We start from the raw sequence: 24,415 nt of genomic DNA on the forward strand, positions 1-24,415 counted from the left end.
CGGGTCATAAATGTGCAAATTGTGAACTTGGTGTAATAAATGATGAACATTAATGGTGATTTTGGTGTAAGTTTGTTTAGTTTCGATTGATGATATGTGTTTAGTTGTGTTCCTTGTCAAAATACCTTTCCAACAATATAAGATACGCGTTTTAAAAGTTTACGGTTCGTAAATTATGTTTGTTTAAAGTTTTGCTCGTGTTAACATTGAAAACTGCCCAGAATTCTTGATCAGATACCAACCGCGGTACGGGTCCCCAAGCCGCAACGTGGGTCCCCAAGCCGCGGCGCGGCTTAACAAAGACCCAGATCGTCCAGGACCATCAAAATGCTCGACCCTCAATGTAGTGACCCAAACTTTTCAATGTTTATATATATTAAATGAAATTGTTATTTACATGATTAAGTGTTTCCAATATGTTAAGCAATCAAACTTGTTAAGACTTGATTAATTGAAATAGGTTTCATATAGACAATTGACCACCCAAGTTGACCGGTGATTCACGAATGTTAAAACTTGTAAAAACTATATGATGACATATATATGGATATATATATAGTTAACATGATATTATGATAAGTAAACATATCATTAAGTATATTAACAATGAACTACATATGTAAAAGCAAGACAACTAACTTCATGATTTTGAAACGAGACATATATGTAACGATTATCGTTGTAACGACATTTAATGTATATATATCATATTAAGAGATATTCATACATCATATTATCATGATAATATAATAATTTAAAATCTCATTTGATATTATAAACATTGGGTTAACAATATTTAACAAGATCGTTAACCTAAAGGTTTCAAAACAACACTTACATGTAACGACTAACGATGACTTAACGACTCAGTTAAAATGTATATACATGTAGTGTTCTAATATGTATTCATACACTTTTGAAAGACTTCAAGACACTTATCAAAATACTTCTACTTAACAAAAATGCTTACAATTACATCCTCGTTCAGTTTCATCAACAATTCTACTCGTATGCACCCGTATTCGTACTCGTACAATACACAACTTTTAGATGTATATACTATTGGTATATACACTCCAATGATCAGCTCTTAGCAGCCCATGTGAGTCACCTAACACATGTGGGAACCATCATTTGGCAACTAGCATGAAATATCTCATAAAATTACAAAAATATGAGTAATCATTCATGACTTATTTACATGAAAACAAAATTTCATATCCTTTATATCTAATCCATACACCAACGACCAAAAACACCTAAAAACACTTTCATTCATCAATTTTCTTCATCTAATTGATCTCTCTCAAGTTCTAACTTCAAGTTCTAAGTGTTCTTCATAAATTCTACAAGTTCTAGTTACATAAAATCAAGAATACTTTCAAGTTTGCTATCTCACTTCCAATCTTGTAAGGTGATCATCCAACCTCAAGAAATTTTTGTTTCTTACAGTAGGTTATCATTCTAATACAAGGTAATAATCATATTCAAACTTTAGTTCAATTTCTATAACTATAACAATCTTATTTCAAGTGATGATCTTACTTGAACTTGTTTTCGTGTCATGATTCTGCTTCAAGAACTTCGAGCCATCCAAGGATCCGTTGAAGCTAGATCCATTTTTCTCTTTTCCAGTAGGTTTATCCAAGGAACTTAAGGTAGTAATGATGTTCATAACATCATTCGATTCATACATAAAAAGCTATCATATTCGAAGTGGTAAACTAGTAATCACTAGAACATAGTTTAGTTAATTCTAAACTTGTTCGCAAATAAAGTTAATCCTTCTAACTAAACTTTTAAAATCAACTATACACATGATCTATATCTATATGATATGCTAACTTAATGATTTAAAACCCGAAAACACGATAAACACCATAAAACCGGATTTACGCCGTCGTAGTTACAACCGGAGGCTGTTTTGGTTTGGATAATTAAAAACTATGAAAAACTTTGATTTAAAAGCTATACTTCTGGGAAAATGATTTTTCTTATGAACATGAAACCATATCCAAAAATCATGGTTAAACTCAAAGTGAAAATATGTTTTTCAAAACAGTCATCAAGATGTCGTTCTTTCGACGAAAATGACTACCTCTTTCAAAAATGACTTGTAACTTGTATTTAAGACTATAAACCTATACCTTTTCTGTTTAGTTTCATAAATTCAAGTTCAATACGAAACCGTGGCCGCTTAAATCACTCAAAACGGATTAGAAACGAAGAAATGATGAGCAAAACAAAATTGGTAAAAACTACTCATTTTAGCTACTTGAAAATTGGTAACAAATCTATTCCAACCATAACTTAATCAACTTGTATTGTATATTATGTAATCTTGAGATACCATAGACACGTATACAATGTTTCGACCTATCATGTCGACACATCTATATATATTTCGGAACAACCATAGACACTCTATATGTGAATGTTGGAGTTAGCTATACAGGGTTGAGGTTGATTCCAAAATATATATAGTTTGAGTTGTGATCAATACTGAGATATGTATACACTGGGTCGTGGATTGATTCAAGATAATATATATCGATTTATTTCTGTACATCTAACTATGGACAACTAGTTGTAGGTTACTAACGAAGACAGCTGACTTAATGAACTTAAAACATCAAAATGTATTAAAAGTGTTGTAAATATATTTTGAACATACTTTGATATATATATGTACATATTTGTTATAGGTTCGTGAATCGACCAGTGGCTAAGTCTTACTTCTCGACGAAGTAAAAATCTGTGAAAGTGAGTTATAGTCCCACTTTTAAAATCTAATATTTTTGGGATGAGAATACATGCAGATTTTATAAATGATTTACAAAATAGACACAAGTACGTGAAACTACATTCTATGGTTGAATTATCAAAATCGAATATGCCCCTTTTTATTAAGTCTGGTAATCTAAGAATTAGGGAACAGACACCCTAATTGACGCGAATCCTAAAGATAGATCTATCGGGCCCAACAAGCCCCATCCAAAGTACCGGATGCTTTAGTACTTTGAAATTTATATCATGTCCGATGGAGGATCCCGGAATGATGGGGATATTCTTATATGCATCTTGTTAATGTCGGTTACCAGGTGTTCACCATATGAATGATTTTTATCTCTATGTATGGGATGTATATTGAAATATGAAATCTTGTGGTCTATTGTTACAATTTGATATATATAGGTTAAACCTATAACTCACCAACATTTTTGTTGACGTTTAAAGCATGTTTATTCTCAGGTGAATATTAAGAGCTTCCGCTGTTGCATACTAAAATAAGGACAAGATTTGGAGTCCATGTTTGTATGATATTATGTAAAAACTGCATTCAAGAAACATATGTCGATGTAATATATTTCTATTGTAAACCATTATGTAATGGTCGTGTGTAAACAGTATATTTTAGATTATCATTATTTGATAATCTACGTAATGCTTTTGAAACCTTTATTGATAAAATAAAGGTTATGGTTGTTTTAAAAATGAATACAGTCTTTGAAAAACGTCTCATATAGAGGTCAAAACCTCGCAACGAAATCAATTAATATGGAACGTTTATAATCAATATGAACGGGACATTTCAGTTGGTATCAAAGCGTTGGTCTTAGAGAACCAGAATTTTGCATTAATGTGTCTTATCGAGTTTGTTAGGATGCATTAGTGAGTCTGGACTTCGACCGTGTTTACTTGAAAAATGATTGCTTAACATTTTTGTTGGAAACTATATATTTTTAACATGTGAATATTCTGTGATATATTAATCTCTTAACGTGTTTGATATTATGTGATAGATGTCTACCTCTAGAACAAGTCCCATTGAATCATCTAATAATAATGAAGAGTTAAATGTAAATTGGAATGATTCGTGGACTGATTCACAAGTTCCCGAAGAGGAACCGGAAGAAGAGTCGGAACCGGAAGAAGAATCGGAACCGGAAGAAGAATCGGAACCGGAAGAAGAATCGAAACCGGAAGAAGAAATAGAACCAGTGGGGGAAATAATAAAACGGTTAAGTAGAAGAAAATTCTCAACCAACCGACCAAAGTTAATTATGGTCAATGGTGTTTCCGCCAAGGAAGCAAAGTATTGGGAGGATTACCAATTCTCCGATGAATCGGATCCCGACAAGGATTCCGATGATGTTATAGAAATTACCCCAATACAATTTAATAAGGCAAAAGAGAACAATAAGGGAAAGGGCATAAAAATAGAGAAATTTGATTCCAAACCCGATGAACTTTATATGTATCGTCAACACCCGTATTTCTTAAGTTGTGACAATAACCCGGGAACCTCTAAACCACCAGGTTTTTCTAAACCAATGTGGAAAACGACGGCTCGTATTAAGGGAACATCATATATCCCTAGAAACTTGGCAAAACGAACCAAAACCGAAGAAGAAGAAGAAGAAGAAACGAGCGAGTCGGAATAAGATAATTGTATTCGTGTAGTGTAATATGTGTAATATAGTGTGCTTATGCTTTATGATATATGTAAAAATTGGTTGTATTAATAAGTATTTTTTTTTATGAATCTAACTCTTGTCTATTTTACAGTATAAAAACACAAAATGGATAGACAACCCAATATTTTAAGAGACCTACCCAGAGACATGATTGATGAAATCTTGTCCAGAGTCGGTCAGAATTCCTCGGCACAACTATTTAAGGCGAGATCAGTTTGTAAGACATTCGAAGAACGTTCCAAGAATGCCTTGGTTTATAAAAGGCTTTCGTTCGAAAGATGGGGGATATCACATTGGAAAATCCATAAATTACGATGTGTTTACTTTGATGCATATATTGCGGGGAACCCAAATGCTATTTTACGCAACGGGTTAAGAAATTATTTTGACTCAATATATCCGAATATAGGACTTCGTGATTTAGAAAAAGCGGCTAACATGCAACATAAAGAAGCATGTTATGCTTACGGGTTAGTAATGTTCGCTTCTCACCAAAGTGAGAACAAGAACATCGGGCTACAACTATTAAACAAAACGTTCCCACAAGTGACGGAGTCGGAAATTGGGGTAAGAAATGAGGTTTTTAGATTGTTACGAGACTGTTGGACATTACGTAACCCTCGTCCCTTTGACGACGTTACAACACGCTGTCTTATCAATGGCCATAACGGTTATGTTCCACAAGACCAAGGATGGGAAGTAGTCCTAGTAAAACCTGAATGCATGACTTGTTTCTGGACGTATGAATTACGTGTCTTTATTGCCTTTGCTGAACGACATGTGTACTAGCTAGAATTATCTTCACAACTATCTTGTATCAAAGTTATTGTGTGCTATATTTCATGTTATATGTAAAATAAGCGGTATTGTAAGTTTGTAAAATATTGTGAAAAAGTTTGAACGCGAAATATTATTATAATCAGTTTTTCATATAGAATTGTAGTAGTTGAATTATATATTAGCTACTAAGTATGAACTTAACGGGTAGGTACTACCCTAATTTAAACTTATAAAACGCTAATATGAAGAAAAAGCTTTTATAAATGAGTTCATATTATGCTACGAGATACTATTGACTACTCTTAATATTCTGTATGATTAACTTGTTTCATTTGACTATTTGAAGGAAATGGCACCGACTACTCGACACACCTTGAACATGAGCGAAGAGGAATTTCGTGCCTTTCTTGCTTCAAACATAGCCGCAGTACAGGCTGCGCTACATACCAACAATAACCTTGGATCTAGCAGTACAGGAAATCGTGTAGGATGCACCTACAAAGAATTCACTGCCTGCAAACCTTTGGAATTTCATGGAATCGAAGGACCGATCGGATTGAAACAGTGGACCGAGAACGTCGAATCGGTGTTTGCCATAAGTAAGTGTACTGAAGAGGACAAAGTGAAGTACGCTATGCATACCTTCACAGGTACTGCGTTAACATGGTGGAATACCTATCTAGAGCAAGTGGGACAAGATGATGCTTACGCACTACCGTGGTCAGCATTCAAGCACTTGATGAACGAGAAGTACCGTCCCAGAACCGAGGTCAATAAGCTCAAGACAGAACTTAGAGGGTTACGAACCCAAGGATTTGATATTACCACGTATGAAAGACGATTCACATAATTGTGCCTATTGTGTCCGGGAGCGTTCGAAGATGAGGAAGAAAAGATCGACGCGTTTGTGAAAGGATTACCGGAAAGAATCCAAGAAGATATAAGTTCACACGAGCCTGCCTCCATACAACAGGCATGTAGAATGGCTCACAAACTAGTGAACCAGATTGAAGAAAGAATTAAAGAACAGACTGCTGAAGAGGCCAATGTGAAGCAAGTCAAAAGAAAGTGGGAGGAAAACGGTGATAAGAATCACCAATACAACAACAACAACAACAACAACAACAACAACAATAACAACAACAACAACAACAACAACAACAACAACAACAACAACAACAACAACAGCAAGTACAACAATCATCCCAACAACAATAATAACCGCAACAACAACAAAAATAAGAAGCATCTATGCCAAGGGTGTGAAAAGTATCACTCGGGGTTCTGCACCAAATTTTGCAACAAGTGTAAAAGAAATGGTCATAGCACAGCGAAGTGTGAGGTCTACGGACCAAGGGTTAATAGAACGAAAGGAACAAATGGTGTCGAAACGAGTAATGGCGGAGCAAGTAGTGCCGGAGCAAGTTATGCCAATGTAGTTTGTTATAAATGTGGAAAACCAGGCCACATTATTAGAAATTGCCCGAACCAGGAGAACACGAATGGACAAGGCCGTGGAAGAGTGTTCAATATTAATGCTGCAGAGGCACAGGAAGACCCAGAGCTTGTTACGGGTACGTTTCTTATTGACAATAAATCTTCTTACGTTTTATTTGATTCGGGTGCGGATAGAAGCTATATGAGTAGAGATTTTTGTGCTAAATTAAGTTGTCCATTGACGCCTTTGGATAGTAAATTTTTACTCGAATTAGCAAATGGTAAATTAATTTCAGCAGATAATATATGTCGGAATCGAGAAATTAAACTGGTTAGCGAAACATTTAAGATTGACTTGATACCAGTAGAGTTAGGTAGTTTTGATGTGATAATCGTTATGGACTGGTTGAAAGAAGTGAAAGCAGAGATCGTTTGTTACAAAAATGCAATTCGCATTATACGAGAAAAAGGAAAACCCTTAATGGTGTACGGAGAAAAGGGCAACACGAAGCTACATCTTATTAGTAATTTGAAGGCACAAAAACTAATAAGAAAAGGTTGCTATGCTATTCTAGCACACGTCGAGAAAGTACAAACTGAAGAAAAGAGCATCAATGATGTTCCCGTCGCAAAAGAATTTCCCGATGTATTTCTGAAAGAATTACCGGGATTACCCCCACATCGATCCGTTGAATTTCAAATAGATCTTGTACCAGGAGCTGTACCAATAGCTCGTGCTCCTTACAGACTCGCACCCAGCGAGATGAAAGAACTGCAAAGCCAATTACAAGAACTTTTAGAGCGTGGTTTCATTCGACCAAGCACATCACCGTGGGGAGCTCCTGTTTTGTTTGTCAAGAAGAAAGATGATACATTCAGGTTGTGTATCGACTACCGAGAGTTGAACAAACTTACCATCAAGAACCACTACCCACTACCGAGAATCGACGACTTATTTGATCAACTGCAAGGCTCGTCTGTTTATTCAAAGATTGACTTACGTTCCGGGTATCATCAAATGCGGGTGAAAGAAGATGATATTCCAAAGACTGCTTTCAGAACACGTTACGGTCATTATGAGATTATGGTCATGCCGTTTGGTTTAACTAATGCACCAGCTGTGATCATGGACCTTATGAACGGAGTGTGTGGACCATACCTTGACAAGTTTGTCATTGTTTTCATTGATGACATACTTATTTACTCAAAGAATGACCAAGAACACGGTGAACATTTGAGAAAGGTGTTAGAAGTATTGAGGAAGGAAGAATTATACGCTAAGTTTTCAAAGTGTGCATTTTGGTTGGAAGAAGTTCAATTCCTCGCTCACATAGTGAACAAAGAAGATATTAAGGTGGATCCGGCAAAGATATAAACTGCTGAAAAGTGGGAAACCCTGAAAACTCCGAAACACATACGCTAGTTTTTAGGACTAGCTGGTTACTACAGAAGGTTCATCCAAGACTTTTCCAGAATAGCAAAACCCTTGACTACATTAACGCATAAAGGGAAGAAATTTGAATGAAAGGATGAACAAGAGAAAGCGTTCCAGTTATTGAAGAAAAAGCTAACTACGGCACCTATATTGTCATTGCCTGAAGGGAATGATGATTTTGTGATTTATTGTGACGCATCAAAGTAAGGTCTAGGTTGTGTATTAATGCAACGAACGAAGGTGATTGCTTATGCGTCTAGACAATTGAAGATTCACGAACAAAATTATACGACGCATGATTTGGAATTAGGCGCGGTTGTTTTTGCATTAAATACTTGGAGGCACTACTTATATGGGGTCAAAAGTATTATATACCGACTATAAAAGTCTTCAACACATATTTAATCAGAAACAACTGAATATGAGGCAGCGTAGGTGGATTGAATTGTTGAATGATTACAACTTTAAGATTCGTTACCACCCGGGGAAGGCAAATGTGGTAGCCGACGCCTTGAGCAGGAAGGACAGAGTGTAGCGACCCGACCAAATCGTCATTGACGGCGCCGTCTACTTAGGTCCCGTTACGTGGTCATAAGTCTTTAAAACAACGTTGACCAAAAGATATGTCGCATTCATTTCAAATGTAAAGGTTGTTCAAGTTTTACAAGAATAGTTCCACCACAAGTTACGATACCAAGTTTAAGTACAAATGAAACTTATGCGACACAATTTAAAAGTATCCAAAAGACGCTCCATGTATGCATGTATACTCGACATCCAATGCAAGTATCAAAATAATGAGCGGAAGCATGTATCATGTATCGTTCAAGGACCTGAGAAAAACATAGAAATCTGTCAACGAAAACGTTGGTGAAATCATAGGTTTAAGTAAATAAGTACAAGTGAACCACAAGATTTGCATCAATGAAATAATAGTAATACATTCCAAAAGTTTGTTTCACGAGCACCCAATTATCAATGCTTAACGTTTCCTTCCATTGAACCCCATCACTTAGTGCTAGAACATACACTGTTTCTCGAAAATATATTTCATTCGTAAACGGTAGCGAACCGTTTGAATGAGGGTTTGTCAAACCCATATGGATCCATACAACATAAGTTCTCGCTTACACCCGGCAAGTGTAACTAATGATAATCGAATTGAGGATTTTGTTCTAAACTCGTATGTAGAATGTTTGTTTTCCTGTACTTGTGTTCACTTAGTTCAAAAGAATCGTTTATGTTTTCTCATCCCAAATATAAGTTCAAAAAGAGTAAAAGTGGGACTATGATCTCACCTTGAGTGCACGAGTAGTAAAGTACTTCGACAAGTAAACGTGTGCAAAGAACAATGCTAGTCTTGACCTAAACAATAGGTTGTATCAATAACGGTAAACACGATAGGTCAAAGATGTTCAATTAGTCCTATGGCTCGTTACGACTCGATTATTTAGCATGTGAAATCAAATTGCCAAGTTTCATGCAAGATACAAGTATATAAATAAGTTAGGAAGGTTGCATAATCATTTGGTTAAGTTTGACAAAAAGTCAAACTTTGGTCGGTCAAAGTCAACGAAAGTCAACACGTTCGGGTCGGGTTCCGAACTATTTTTCTAATCTTAGAAATCATATATGAGCATGTTGGCCAAGTTACATGTTAATCGGAGGTGCGTAGCATGCCAAACATTATTCAAAAATTGACCAATTTGGACAGAATTCTGGCCAGGCCATTTGGCGCGCCGCGCGGGGTAGGGGCGCGCCGCGCCACCCTCTGTGCAGGTCTGTTTCTGTTTTTCCCAAGTATGCACGAGCCAAAACCTTTTCCAACCCAACTCTTGACCCGCAAACACTTATAATGCCTATTATATATCGTTGGAAAGGTATTTTGACGAGGAATACAACTAAGTACATTTCATCAATCAAACTTCCACTTACAACAACCAAAAATCGTAATTAAACATTCATAATCAAAGTTTAAGTTCCAAAAACGCATTTTATGATTCGGGCAACCAATTTACATGTATGTTATGCCGTTTCGAAGGTAATCAAACACACATTGCAACAAAACACTTAACAACAATATCTCATAGCATTTGACGCATCAAAAGTTCATGTAAAGCTCATCAAACCCTAATCCAAAATCACAAATTCAACAATCTTGCATATGAAACTAATCCATGTCAACCTACATACCAATTTGAAGCTAGTGATGTTAGGAACACAATTAAAACATGAACTTTCATCATTCAACAACATATGAACACCTAAAACTCAAGATTAAGCAAGCATTCTTTCAATATGAACTAGTTACATCAAAATATCAAAAACGAGCATACAAATCACATAAACAAACTAGACTCGAGCCATAGACACTAATTAACAACCTTATAACTTAAAAATCTCAAGAACACAAGAATTAGTGATTTTAGAAAGTTACCCAAAATTGATGAATTCGGTATGGAAACGAAGAGGAGATCACGAGGAGTTCAAATATGTATTTTGTTTGGCAAGAAGATCACTAGCTCGGTTTTGGATGATGAATCTTTGTTCTTGAAGTTGAGAGGAAAAGTTGGAGTATTAAGAAATTGGAAGGGATGAATGAATGGATAGAATGAGAGTTTGACTCTTTGACCTAGTCACAAGTTTCAACATTTGGCAAGATTGGTCCCTCAACTTAAATCGGGTGCGGAAATTACCTAACAAGATAATTCAAACGCATATTAACGAGATGTGTTATAAACATCTAACGGAACTTAAATAGTTAAACGGAAAAGTTGACGGAAAAAGGCGGGATGTTACACAGAGAACCCATTTGAGTAAAATCTATGAATATAATGATTCACAATAACCTTACTACTCAAATAAAGGAGGCGCAACAAGGAGTTTTAAAAGAGGGAAATTTAAAGGATGAAATACCCAAAGGATCGGAGAAGCATCTTAATATTCGGGAAGACGGAACCCGGTATAGGGCTGAAAGGATTTGGGTACCAAAATTTGGAGATATGAGAGAAATGGTACTTATAGAAGCTCATAAAACCAGATACTCAATACATCCTGGAACGGGGAAGATGTACAAGGATCTTAAAAAACATTTTTGGTGGCCAGGTATGAAAGCCGATATTGCTAAATATGTAGGAGAATGTTTGACGTGTTCTAAGGTCAAAGCTAAACATCAGAAACCATCAGGTCTACTACAACAACCTGAAATCCCCGAATGGAAATGGGAAAGCATTAGGAACTCTTCTAGACATGAGTACTGCCTATCATCTACAAACTGATGGGCAGAGCAAAAGGATGATACAAACGCTTGAAGACATGCTACGAGCATGTGTTATTGATTTCAGAAACAGTTGGGATCGACATCTACCGTTAGCAGAATTTTCCTACAACAACAGCTATCATTCAAGCATTGAGATGGCGCCGTTTAAAGCACTTTAATGTAGAAAGTGCAGGTCTCCGATTTGTTGGAGTGAAGTGGGGGATAGACAGATTACGGGTCCGGAGATAATACAAGAAACTACCGAGAAAATCATCCAAATTCAACAACGGTTGAAAACCGCCCAAAGTCGACAAAAGAGCTACGCCGACATTAAAAGAAAAGATATAGAATTTGAAATAGGAGAGATGGTCATGCTTAAGGTTGCACCTTGGAAAGGCGTTGTTCGATTTGGTAAACGAGGTAAATTAAATCCAAGGTATATTGGACCATTCAAGATTATTGATCGTGTCGGACCAGTAGCTTAACGACTTGAGTTACCTCAACAACTCGCGGCTGTACATAACACTTTCCACGTCTCGAATTTGAAGAAATGTTTTGCTAAAGAAGATCTCACTATTCCGTTAGACGAAATCCAAATCAACGAAAAACTTCAATTCATCGAAGAACCCGTCGAAATAATGGATCGTGAGGTTAAAAGACTTAAACAAAACAAGATACCAATTGTTAAGGTTCGATGGAATGCTCGTAGAGGACCTGAGTTCACCTGGGAACGAGGAGATCAGATGAAGAAGAAATACCCGCACTTATTTCCAGAAGATACGTCAACACCTCCAACTGCTTAAAATTTCGGGACGAAATTTATTTAACGGGTAGGTACTGTAGTGACCCAAACTTTTCAATGTTTATATATATTAAATGAAATTGTTATTTACATGATTAAGTGTTTCCAACATGTTAAGCAATCAAACTTGTTAAGACTTGATTAATTGAAATAGGTTTCATATAGACAATTGACCACCCAAGTTGACCGGTGATTCACGAACGTTAAAACTTGTAAAAACTATATGATGACATATATATGGATATATATATATATATATATATATATATATATATATATATATATATATATATATATATATATATATATATATATATATATATAGTTAACATGATATTATGATAAGTAAACATATCATTAAGTATATTAACAATGAACTACATATGTAAAAGCAAGACTACTAACTTAATGATTTTGAAACGAGACATATATGTAACGATTATCGTTGTAACGACATTTAATGTATATATATCATATTAAGAGATATTCATACATCATATTATCATGATAATATAATAATTTAAAATCTCATTTGATATTATAAACATTGGGTTAACAATATTTAACAAGATCGTTAACCTATAGGTTTCAAAACAACACTTACATGTAACGACTAACGATGACTTAACGACTCAGTTAAAATGTATATACATGTAGTGTTCTAATATGTATTCATACACTTTTGAAAGACTTCAAGACACTTATCAAAATACTTCTACTTAACAAAAATGCTTACAATTACATCCTCGTTCAGTTTCATCAACAATTCTACTCGTATGCACCCGTATTCGTACTCGTAAAATACACAGCTTTTAGATGTATATACTATTGGTATATACACTCCAATGATCAGCTCTTAGCAACTCATGTGAGTCACCTAACACATGTGGGAACCATCATTTGGCGACTAGCATGAAATATCTCATAAAATTACAAAAATATGAGTAATCATTCATGACTTATTTACATGAAAACAAAATTTCATATCCTTTATATCTAATCCATACACCAACGACCAAAAACACCTACAAACACTTTCATTCTTCAATTTTCTTCATCTAATTGATCTCTCTCAAGTTCTAACTTCAAGTTCTAAGTGTTCTTCATAAATTCTACAAGTTCTAGTTACATAAAATCAAGAATACTTTCAAGTTTACTATCTCACTTCCAATCTTGTAAGGTGATCATCCAACCTCAAGAAATTTTTGTTTCTTACAGTAGGTTATCATTCTAATACAAGGTAATAATAATATTCAAACTTTGGTTCAATTTCTATAACTATAACAATCTTATTTCAAGTGATGATCTTACTTGAACTTGTTTTCGTGTCATGATTCTGCTTCAAGAACTTCGAGCCATCCAAGGATCTGTTGAAGCTAGATCCATTTTTCTCTTTTCAAGTAGGTTTATCCAAGGAACTTAAGGTAGTAATGATGTTCTTAACATCATTCGATTCATACATAAAAAGCTATCATATTCGAAGTGGTAAACTAGTAATCACTAGAACATAGTTTAGTTAATTCTAAACTTGTTCGCAAATAAAGTTAATCCTTCTAACTACACTTTTAAAATCAACTATACACATGATCTATATCTATATGATATGCTAACTTAATGATTTAAAACCCGAAAACACGATAAACACCATAAAACCGGATTTACGCCGTCGTAGTTACAACCGGGGGCTGTTTTGGTTTGGATAATTAAAAACTATGAAAAACTTTGATTTAAAAGCTATACTTCTGGGAAAATGATTTTTCTTATGAACATGAAACCATATCCAAAAATCATGGTTAAACTCAAAGTGAAAGTATGTTTTTCAAAACAGTCATCAAGATGTCGTTCTTTCGACGGAAATGACTACCTCTTTCAAAAACGACTTGTAACTTGTATTTCAGACTATAAACCTATACCTTTTCTTTTTAGTTTCATAAAGTCAAGTTCAATACGAAACCGTGGCCGCTTAAATCACTCAAAACGGATTAGAAACGAAGAAATGACGAGCAAAACAAAATTGGTAAAAACTACTCATTTTAGCTACTTGAAAATTGGTAACAAATCTATTCCAACCATAACTTAATCAACTTGTATTGTATATTATGTAATCTTGAGATACCATAGACACGTATACAATGTTTCGACCTATCATGTCGACACATCTATATATATTTCGGAACAACCATAGACACTCTATATGTGAATGTTGGAGTTAGCTATACAGGGTTGAGGTTGATTCCAAAATATATATAGTTTGAGTTGTGATCAATACTGAGATATGTATACACTGGGTCGTGGATTGATTCAAGATAATATATATCGATTTATTTCTGTACATCTAACTGTGGACAACTAGTTGTAGGTTACTAACGAGGAGAGCTGACTTAATGAACTTAAAACATCAAAATGTATTAAAAGTGTTGTAAATATATTTTGAACATACTTTGATATATATGTACATATTTGTTATAGGTTCGTGAATCGACCAGTGGCCAAGTCTTACTTCTCGACGAAGTAAAAATCTGTGAAAGTGAGTTATAGTCCCACTTTTAAAATCTAATATTTTTGGGATGAGAATACATGCAGGTTTTATAAATGATTTACAAAATAGACACAAGTACGTGAAACTACATTATATGGTTGAATTATCAAAATCGAATATGCCCCTTTTTATTAAGTCTGGTAATCTAAGAATTAGGGAACAGACACCCTAATTGACGCGAATCCTAAAGATAGATCTATCGGGCCCAACAAGCCCCATCCAAAGTACCGGATGCTTTAGTACTTCGAAATTTATATCATGTCCGATGGAGGATCCCGGAATGATGGGGTTATTCTTATATGCATCTTGTTAATGTCGGTTACCAGGTGTTCACCATATGAATGATTTTTATCTCTATGTATGGGATGTATATTGAAATATGAAATCTTGTGGTCTATTGTTACAATTTGATATATATAGGTTAAACCTATAACTCACCAATATTTTTGTTGACGTTTAAAGCATGTTTATTCTCAGGTGAATATTAAGAGCTTCCGCTGTTGCATACTAAAATAAGGACAAGATTTGGAGTCCATGTTTGTATGATATTATGTAAAAACTGCATTCAAGAAACATATGTCGATGTAATATATTTCTATTGTAAACCATTATGTAATGGTCGTGTGTAAACAGTATATTTTAGATTATCATTATTTGATAATCTACGTAATGCTTTTGAAACCTTTATTGATAAAATAAAGGTTATGGTTGTTTTAAAAATGAATGCAGGTTTTGAAAAACGTCTCATATAGAGGTCAAAACCTCGCAACGAAATCAATTAATATGGAACGTTTATAATCAATATGAACGGGACATTTCACTCAAAACCCGTTTTAACCCGCGGCGCGGGTGTTTCTGCCTCGGCGCGGGTGTTTATGCCGCGGCGCGGCTTAAGGCGTGGACAGATGGTTGTTCACTTTGCAACTTTCATTTGATTTCAGCTATGCCACACGCCTCCAATTACCTCGTAACTTGTTCTAACATGTTTATATATGATTTCTAATTGAAGAAAAATTGTCGGAGACCCGACCCGAACACGTTGACTTTTCGTTGACTTTGACCAAAGTTTGACTTTTAGTCAAACATAACCAAACATTTAGGCAATCGTTCTAACATGATTCTATACTTGTATCTTGCATGACACTTGACAATCTGATTCACATGCTACATATAATCGAGTCGTAATGACCCATAGGACTAATTGAACAACTTTGACCAATCTTTACTGTCGTTATTGATACAACCTATTCGTTTAGGTCAAGACTAGCATCCGTTCTTACACACGTTTACTTGTGAAGTGCTTTCACACTCTTTCACTCAAGGTGAGATCATAGTCCCACTTTTACTCTTTTGAACTTACATTTGGGATGAGAAAACATAAACGTTACATTTTACTAGGGGAACATAAGTACATGAAAACAAACATTCTACATACGAGTTTAGAACAAAATCCTCAATTCGATTATCATTAGTTACACTTGCCGGGTGTAAGCGAGAACTTATGTTATATGGCTATATGGGTTTGACAAACCCTCATTCGAACGGTTCGCTACCGTTACATCGGATGAAATATATTTTCAGGAAACAGTGTATGTTCTAGCACTATTGTGATGGGGTTCTATGGAAGGAAACGTTAAGTCTTTGATGTGTGCGAGGTGGGGTACGAAATACTATATATTTTTAATACGAAATACGTTACAAATTACACAAGTTTTAATTATTTATTTACAGATGGGATATACCTAAACCTTGCTACAAAACTATAGGCAGTGTACCTAATCGTAGAGTAGTATAGTTTTTAGTAAGTCCGGTTCGTTCCACAGGAAGACGACTTATTTTACACTATATTTTTAAACAATTATATTTGTACAAAATATATTATATATAGTAATAATATATAAAAGGGGGTTTACAGTTTAATGACCGGTTTGTTGATTTTATATTTTAAGTCACAATTAAAACCTAATGCAAAATATAAATGACGATAATTAAAGTAGCAAAAATTAAAATGCGATAAGAAATAAAATAAAGGAATTATGCTTAATTAAACTTCCGTAATCATGATGTTTGACGTTTTAATTTATTACCCTGGGTTAATTGTCCTTTGACCTGAATTATTCGATAAGTCCATCTGGTTTTGTCCATAATAGTCCATCGGTCATAATTATAAAGTGCGAGGGTCTTCGCCAAATTAACCTTATACCCGAAGTCAAATATTCCAACTAATTGGGGATTTAAACCGTAATAAGGTCTTAATACTTTGTTTAATGATTACACCAGGTTATCGACTGCGTGTAATCCAAGGTTTTAATACTTTATTAACAATTACACCAATTACCCTTGTATGTAATCCACCCATGTTTTAATGAGTCCATTGATTATTAATCCATTCCTCGTGTCCGGTCAAATGAACAATTATTAGTATTTATAAATATCCCGCCTACCGTACCCGATCAAGTGTATGTGGTTATATATAACTATGTCAAATTGTAAACCTCTATATTAATTAAATATAAAGTCCATTAATAACCCATAGTCTCATTTCCACAAGTGTCGTTCTTTTGTCCAAACCTCAATTATGGTCCAAAGCCCAATAACCCCGTCTTTAATATTTAGTCCAACATCATGATTATTTTGGCTTAAATAAGCATAATAATAACTTAAGTACGAGACATTAATTTAAAAAGGAGAACATAGCTTACATTGATTATTTATCGCGTAGTGTTACACGGGCAGAACTTCGACTTCAAAACCCGTAAAATAACTGTTACATTACCTAAACTAACTAATATAAAACTAAACTAATTTATATTATATATATAAATATTATATATATATATATATATATATATATATATATATATATATATATATATATATATATATATATATATATATATATATATATATATATATATATATATATATATATATATTACAGAGATAGAGAGTAATTGAATTGGTGTAGAGAACTCGGCAGAAGCTCGTGCCTTTTATAGGTAAATTCTGATTTTGGCTGCTCCGCGAGTGCGGAGTTTTGTAGGCAATTTGCTCCGCGAGTGCGGAGTTCCCTGGGCCTGCTCACCAACTTTTGGATTTTTACTTGTCGACATATTATAAATATAAATATAATATATAAATAATTTATATAATTATTTAAATATTATATTATAATTATGTGCATAGTTGACTCATATTTTTGGCTCCGTTGTTTCGTACGTTTACACCCGGTTTATGTCTCAGTTCCGGTTTTTCGAACGTCTTTTTGTATATTTTAATATCGTGTAATTTGCGTTTCGCGACTTGCGTTCTTGTCATTTTTAGATGCTTCTTATCAATAAATTGAATCACTTGGATTGTATCTTGTACATTTGAGCTTTTTGGACGTTTGCGTCTTCAAATCTTCGTTTTTGCCTTTTGTCTTCGCACTTATTTATTTAAACGAATATTACATAAAAATAGAACAATTGCAACTAAAAGCTTCACATATTGGAAGGATATTGCTACTAAATATATGTTCATTTGGAGCACTATCGGTCTTGATAATTGGGTGCTCGTGAATATTAACTTTTAGAATGTATTACTATTTATCAATGTTGCAAATCTTGTGGTTCGACTTACTTTTACTCACTTACTTACTTAAACCTATGATTTCACCAACATTTTCGTTGACAGATTTCTATTTTTTTCTCAGGTCCTTGAACATTAGGTGATACATGCGTCTGCTCATTATTTTGATACTTGCATTGGACGTCGAGTATATGTGCATACATGGAGCGTCTTTCGACTTTAATTAAAACTGTGTCGCATCGGTTTCAATTGTATTTATAACTTGTAACGTATCTTTTGGTTGAACAATTCTTATATACTTGGAAACAATATTTACTTTTGAAATGAATGCGACATATTTTGGTCAAACGTTATCTTTAAGGACTTATGACCATGTAACGGGACCTAAGTAGTCGGCGCCGTCAATGACGATTTTGTCGGGTCGCTACAGATGGTATCAGAGCGTTGGTTGTAGAGATTTAGAGTTCATTGGTGTCGACCCTGAGTCATAGGGTACATTAGTGAGTCTAGACTACAACCGGCATATAGACTTGAAGTAGAAAATACTTGACTACTTGTGCATTTATACTTGAACTCTCCTACTCATATCTATTCTTATTCTATCTTAATCCCACGTTGTTTAATTTGATTGACACGACACCTTGACTATATGAAATAATGTCAAATGCACATATGAATTAGGGTAATATAATTGTCGGGATTATATTATGGTGACTCATATGAACGTTCCGACATTATGACATAAAGAATTTAAGGTGAGTCAAGGAAAATTTTCTCTCTATCCTTATTCCATATCACGGTTAGTATTATTAAGAATACTAATCAACGATATTCTTGTGTTTTGAAGGAACAATGGCTCCTCGCCGTGGACCACACCGTGAGACACCCGAATAAGCTCTACAACGAATGGTAGCCACCGCCGTAGAGGCGTCCATGGCCGGTCACTCTACCAACAACAATAACAACAATAATAACAACAACAACAACAACAACAACAACAACAACAACAACAACAACAACAACAATCAAGGGGCCAGTAACTCAAGCGAAGGGTGCTCCTACAAAGCTTTCATGGGGTGCAAACCTCACACTTTTGATGGAACCGGGGGACCGGTTGTGCTCACCCGATGGTTTGAGCAAACGGAAGCCGTCTTTAGCATAAGCGGTTGTCGGGATCAAGACAAGGTCAAATACTCCACTCACACTTTCTTTGGCGTTGCCCTCACATGGTGGAACACCTATGTACAATCAGTGGGTACCGATGAAGCTCATGCCCTCTCTTGGGCCGATCTAAGGGAAAAGATGATCACCGAATATTTCCCTCGTGAAGAAACCCGAAAGCTTGAACAAGAGCTAAGAACTTTAAAGGCGGTCGGAAACGATCTCAAGGCCTATAATCAACGATTCGCCGAACTATCCTTGATGTGTCCAAACCTTGTGAACCCCGAATCTCAAAGGGTTGAACTCTATATGGATGGTCTTCCAAAGAGCATCAAACAAGGAGTGATGTCATCCAAACCCGCTAACCTACAACAAGCCTTAAATATGGCCCGCCAATTGATAGAAACGGTGGATGAAATCGTAGTTCCGGCACCTAAGGTCGAGGATAAGTTGGGTGGCAACAAAAGAAAATGGGAAGCCCCCCAATCAAGCAACAACAACAACTTCGCCAAAAAGCCTTTCACCAACGACGGCAAGAAGGGTTATGTCGGAAACCTACCTTTTTGCAACAAATGCCACAAACATCATTTTGGCAAATGTGGCGAGCTAATTTGCCACCGGTGCCAAGGAATTGGTCATAAGGCCAATGAGTGTAAAAGTGTCACCCCCGTCGCGCGAAAAGGGCCCAACGCACCAAAGTCGGTCACTTGTTATGAATGTGGCCAAACGGGTCATTATAAGAATGAATGTCCAAAGAAGAAAGTCAACCCCAATACACGCGGCCGAGCTTTCAACATTAACGCCCAAGAGGCCCGGGATGACAATGAACTAGTCACGGGTACGTTTCTTCTCAACAACTCTTATGTTACTTGCTTATTCGATTCGAGTGCCGATAAATGCTTTGTATCCAAGACTTTGGCTCATACTTTTTGCACTTCACCATTTCCCTTAGATACTACTTATGCCAATGAGGTGGCCAACGGGAACCTATTAAGTGCCGACACATATTACCGGGGGTGTACGTTAAACATTTTGGGTAATGAGTTTGAAATTGACAAGATACCCATGGAACTAGGAAGTTTTGATGTAATAATCGGTATGAATTGGATGGTCAAAACGAAATCTCACATCCTTTGCGATCTTCACGCAATCCGAATTCCTATCGAGGATGGTGAAACTTTGATCGTTTATGGCGATAAGAGTTGCGCCGGACTCAACCTCGTTTCGTGCCTTAAAGTTAGAAAACTACTCCGTAAGGGTTGTTTCGCGATCCTTGCTCACGTTAAGAAAGTCGAGTCCGATGAGAAGCATATCAATGATGTGCCAATTGTTAGTGACTTTTCCGATGTATTTCCCGACAAATTGCCGGGTCTTCCACCTCATCGACCGGTTGAATTTCAAATCGATCTTATTCCGGGAGCTACACCCGTAGCACGTGCACCGTATAGACTTGCTCCATCTGAAATGCAAGAATTGGAAAGTCAAATTCAAGAACTACTTGATCGTGGTTTTATTCAACCTAGCCATTCACCATGGGGCGCTCTGATTTTGTTCGTTAAGAAGAAAGATGGATCCCTACGAATGTGCATTGATTATCGTGAACTAAACAAATTGACAGTTAAGAACCAATATCCTCTTCCTCGCATTGATGACCTCTTTGATCAACTACAAGGGTCTCGTGTTTATTCAAAAATCAATCTCCGTTCGGGTTATCATCAACTAAGGGTTAAGGAGGAAGATGTCTCCAAAACCGCTTTCCGGACTCGTTATGGTAGTTATGAATTTCTTGTCATGCCCTTTGGTCTCACTAACGCACCGGCGATGTTCATGGATCTTATGAACCGCGTGTGCAAATCGTACCTTGACAAATTCGTTATCGTGTTCATCGATGATATTTTGGTCTATTCTAAAAGCGAAGAAGAACATGAGGAACACCTCCGACTTGTGCTTGAACTTTTAAGACAAGAACGACTCTATGCCAAATTCCCCAAGTGTGAATTTTGGTTGAAGGAAGTTCAATTTCTTGGTCATGTTGTAAGTGATCAAGGTATTAAAGTCGATCCCGCTAAAATCGAAGCCATTAGTAAATGGGAGACTCCTACTACTCCTACTCACATTCGTCAATTTTTGGGTCTCGCCGGATACTATCGTAGATTCATCAAAGATTTCTCTTTGGTTGCTCGTCCTCTAACCGCGTTAACTCATAAGGGAAGAAAATTCGTTTGGGCAACCGAACAAGAATCCACATTTCAAATCTTGAAGACAAAGCTAACCACCGCTCCTATCTTATCACTCCCCGAAGGCAATGATGATTTTGTTGTGTATTGCGATGCCTCAAAACATGGTTTTGGGTGTGTATTAATGCAACGAAAGAAAGTCATTGCTTATGCCTCTCGACAACTCAAGGTTCACGAATGAAACTACACGACACATGATCTCGAACTCGGAGCCGTTGTCTTTGCACTTAAAATGTGGAGACACTATCTTTATGGAACCAAGAGTACTATCTTTACCGATCACAAAAGCCTCCAACACATCTTCGACCAAAAGTAACTAAACATGAGACAACGAAGGTGGATCGAAACCTTAAACGATTACGATTGCGAGCTTCGTTACCATCCCGGGAAGGCAAATGCGGTAGCCGATGCCTTAAGTAAAAAAAAAAGAGCGGTGCCTCTTCGTGTTCGTGCTTTAAACATCACCATCCACACCAACCTTAATAGTCAAATTCGTGTAGCCCAAGATGAGGCTCTCAAGGATGAAAACTTTTCACACGAGCTCTTGAACATTCTAGTCTCTCGATTCGAAGTTAAGGAGACCGGACTTCGATATTTCGCCGAAAGGATTTGGGTGCCTAGTTATGGGGACCTACGAAGCCTTATTTTAGATGAAGCCCATAAGTAACGATACTCGATTCATCCCGGTGCCAATAAGATGTACCATACAATATTGGTGGCCGAACATTAAAAGGTACGTTGCTACTTATGTTGCCAAGTGTTTGACTTGTTCCAAAGTCAAAGCCGAACACCAAAGGTCGTCCGGGTTACTTCAACAACCCGAAATCCCGCAATGGAAGTGGGAAAGAATAACGATGGATTTTATCACCAAGCTACCAAAGACGGTGGGCGGTTATGATACTATTTGGGTTATTGTTGACCGTTTCACCAAATCCGCACACTTCCTAGCCATGAAGGAAACCGACAAAATGGAGAAACTTGCACAACTTTAAATTAAAGAGATTGTAGCCCGTCACGGTGTGCCTTTATCGATTATCTCCGACCGAGATGGCCGTTTTGTTTATAGATTTTGGCGTACTTTACAAGAAGCGTTGGGAACGCGTTTAGACATAAGCACCGTATATCATCCCCAAACCGATGGGCAAAGCGAACACACAATACAAACCTTGGAGGATATGTTACGAGCTTGCATTGTCGATTTTTTAAAAGCTTGGGACAAGCATTTTCCATTAGCCGAGTTCTCTTACAACAATAGTTACCACGCGAGTATTAAAGACGCACCTTTTGAAGCGTTATATGGTCGCAAATGTCGTTCTCCTCTTTGTTGGGCTGAATTAGGCGACACACAAATCATCGAACCCGAACTCATTCATGAAACAACCGAGAAGATCGTTCAAATCCGAGATAGGCTCCGGACGGCCCGTAGTCGTCAAAAGATCTATACCGACAAAAGACGCAACGACCTCGAATTTCAAGTCGGTGACCGCGTAATGTTAAAAGTCGCACCTTGGAAAGGTGTAATCCGTTTCGGGAAATGCGGGAAACTAAATCCGCGGTATATTGGTCCTTTCGAAATCTTGGAGCGCGTTGGAACCGTTGCTTATCGTTTAGATCTTTTGCCACAATTGAGCTCCATTCATCCTTCTTTCCATGTATCCAACTTGAAAAAGTGCCTTGCCGAACCCGATATTGTCATCCCTCTCGAAGAGCTTACTATTGATGACAAACTTCATTTTGTGGAGGAACCGGTTGAAATTGTGGACACCTCCATTAAGACGCTAAAACAAAGCCGAATACCGATTGTCAAGGTCCGTTGGAACGCCAAAAGAGGACCCGAGTTTACTTGGGAAAGGCAAGATCAAATGCAAAATAAATACCCTCACTTATTCACGGTTCCAAAAACGCAAGATCTCGAGGAAGAAACAACGACTACTACGCCTACTTAAATTTCGGGACGAAATTTCTTTTAAGGAGTAGGTAATGTAACATCCCGCCTTTTTCCGTTTACTTTCCGTTTAACTATTTTAAAAGTCCGTTATATGATTATAACATCTCCCGTTGATACGCATTTTAAATTATCTCGTTTAGGTAATTCACGCACCCGCAACCGAACTCGAGGGACTAGTTTCACTATTTGAGCAAAGATGTGACTAGATGGACTAGTCACACCCACCTCCTTTCATTATCCATTTTCATTTTTCCATTTTCTTTAATACTTCCACCAATTCTCTCAAATCTCCAACACAAAGAACCACCATCTATTTCAAATCGAGCAAGCAACAATTCAAATAAATTACATATTCGGAATCCTTGCATCTTCCTCTTTGAATCCATACCGATTACATCTCGTTTGGGTAACTTTCTAAAATCAATAGATTTTGTGTTCTTGATGTTTTTAACTTATAGAGTTGTTAATTAGTGTCTATGGCTCAAGTCTAGCATGTTTATGTAATTTATATGTTCGATCTTGATATTTTAAGCAACTAGCATGAACATGAATTTTGATGTGCTTAATTTGGTGATTTGGTTGCTTGAATGTTGTTAAAAGTTATAAGTGCATGTTTTAATTGTGTTACTTGTATCACTAGCTTCAATTTGATGTGTAGGTTGCTTTAGAAAACTCCATAAACTTGATTAGTGATTTTGATGATGTTGGTTAGGGTTTGATAGACTTAAATGTGAACATTTAACGTATTGAATTCCATGAATTGTTGTTG

This window comes from Rutidosis leptorrhynchoides, chromosome 11, assembly GCF_046630445.1.
Source record: "Rutidosis leptorrhynchoides isolate AG116_Rl617_1_P2 chromosome 11, CSIRO_AGI_Rlap_v1, whole genome shotgun sequence".
In the NCBI taxonomy this organism is placed as follows: domain Eukaryota; kingdom Viridiplantae; phylum Streptophyta; class Magnoliopsida; order Asterales; family Asteraceae; genus Rutidosis; species Rutidosis leptorrhynchoides.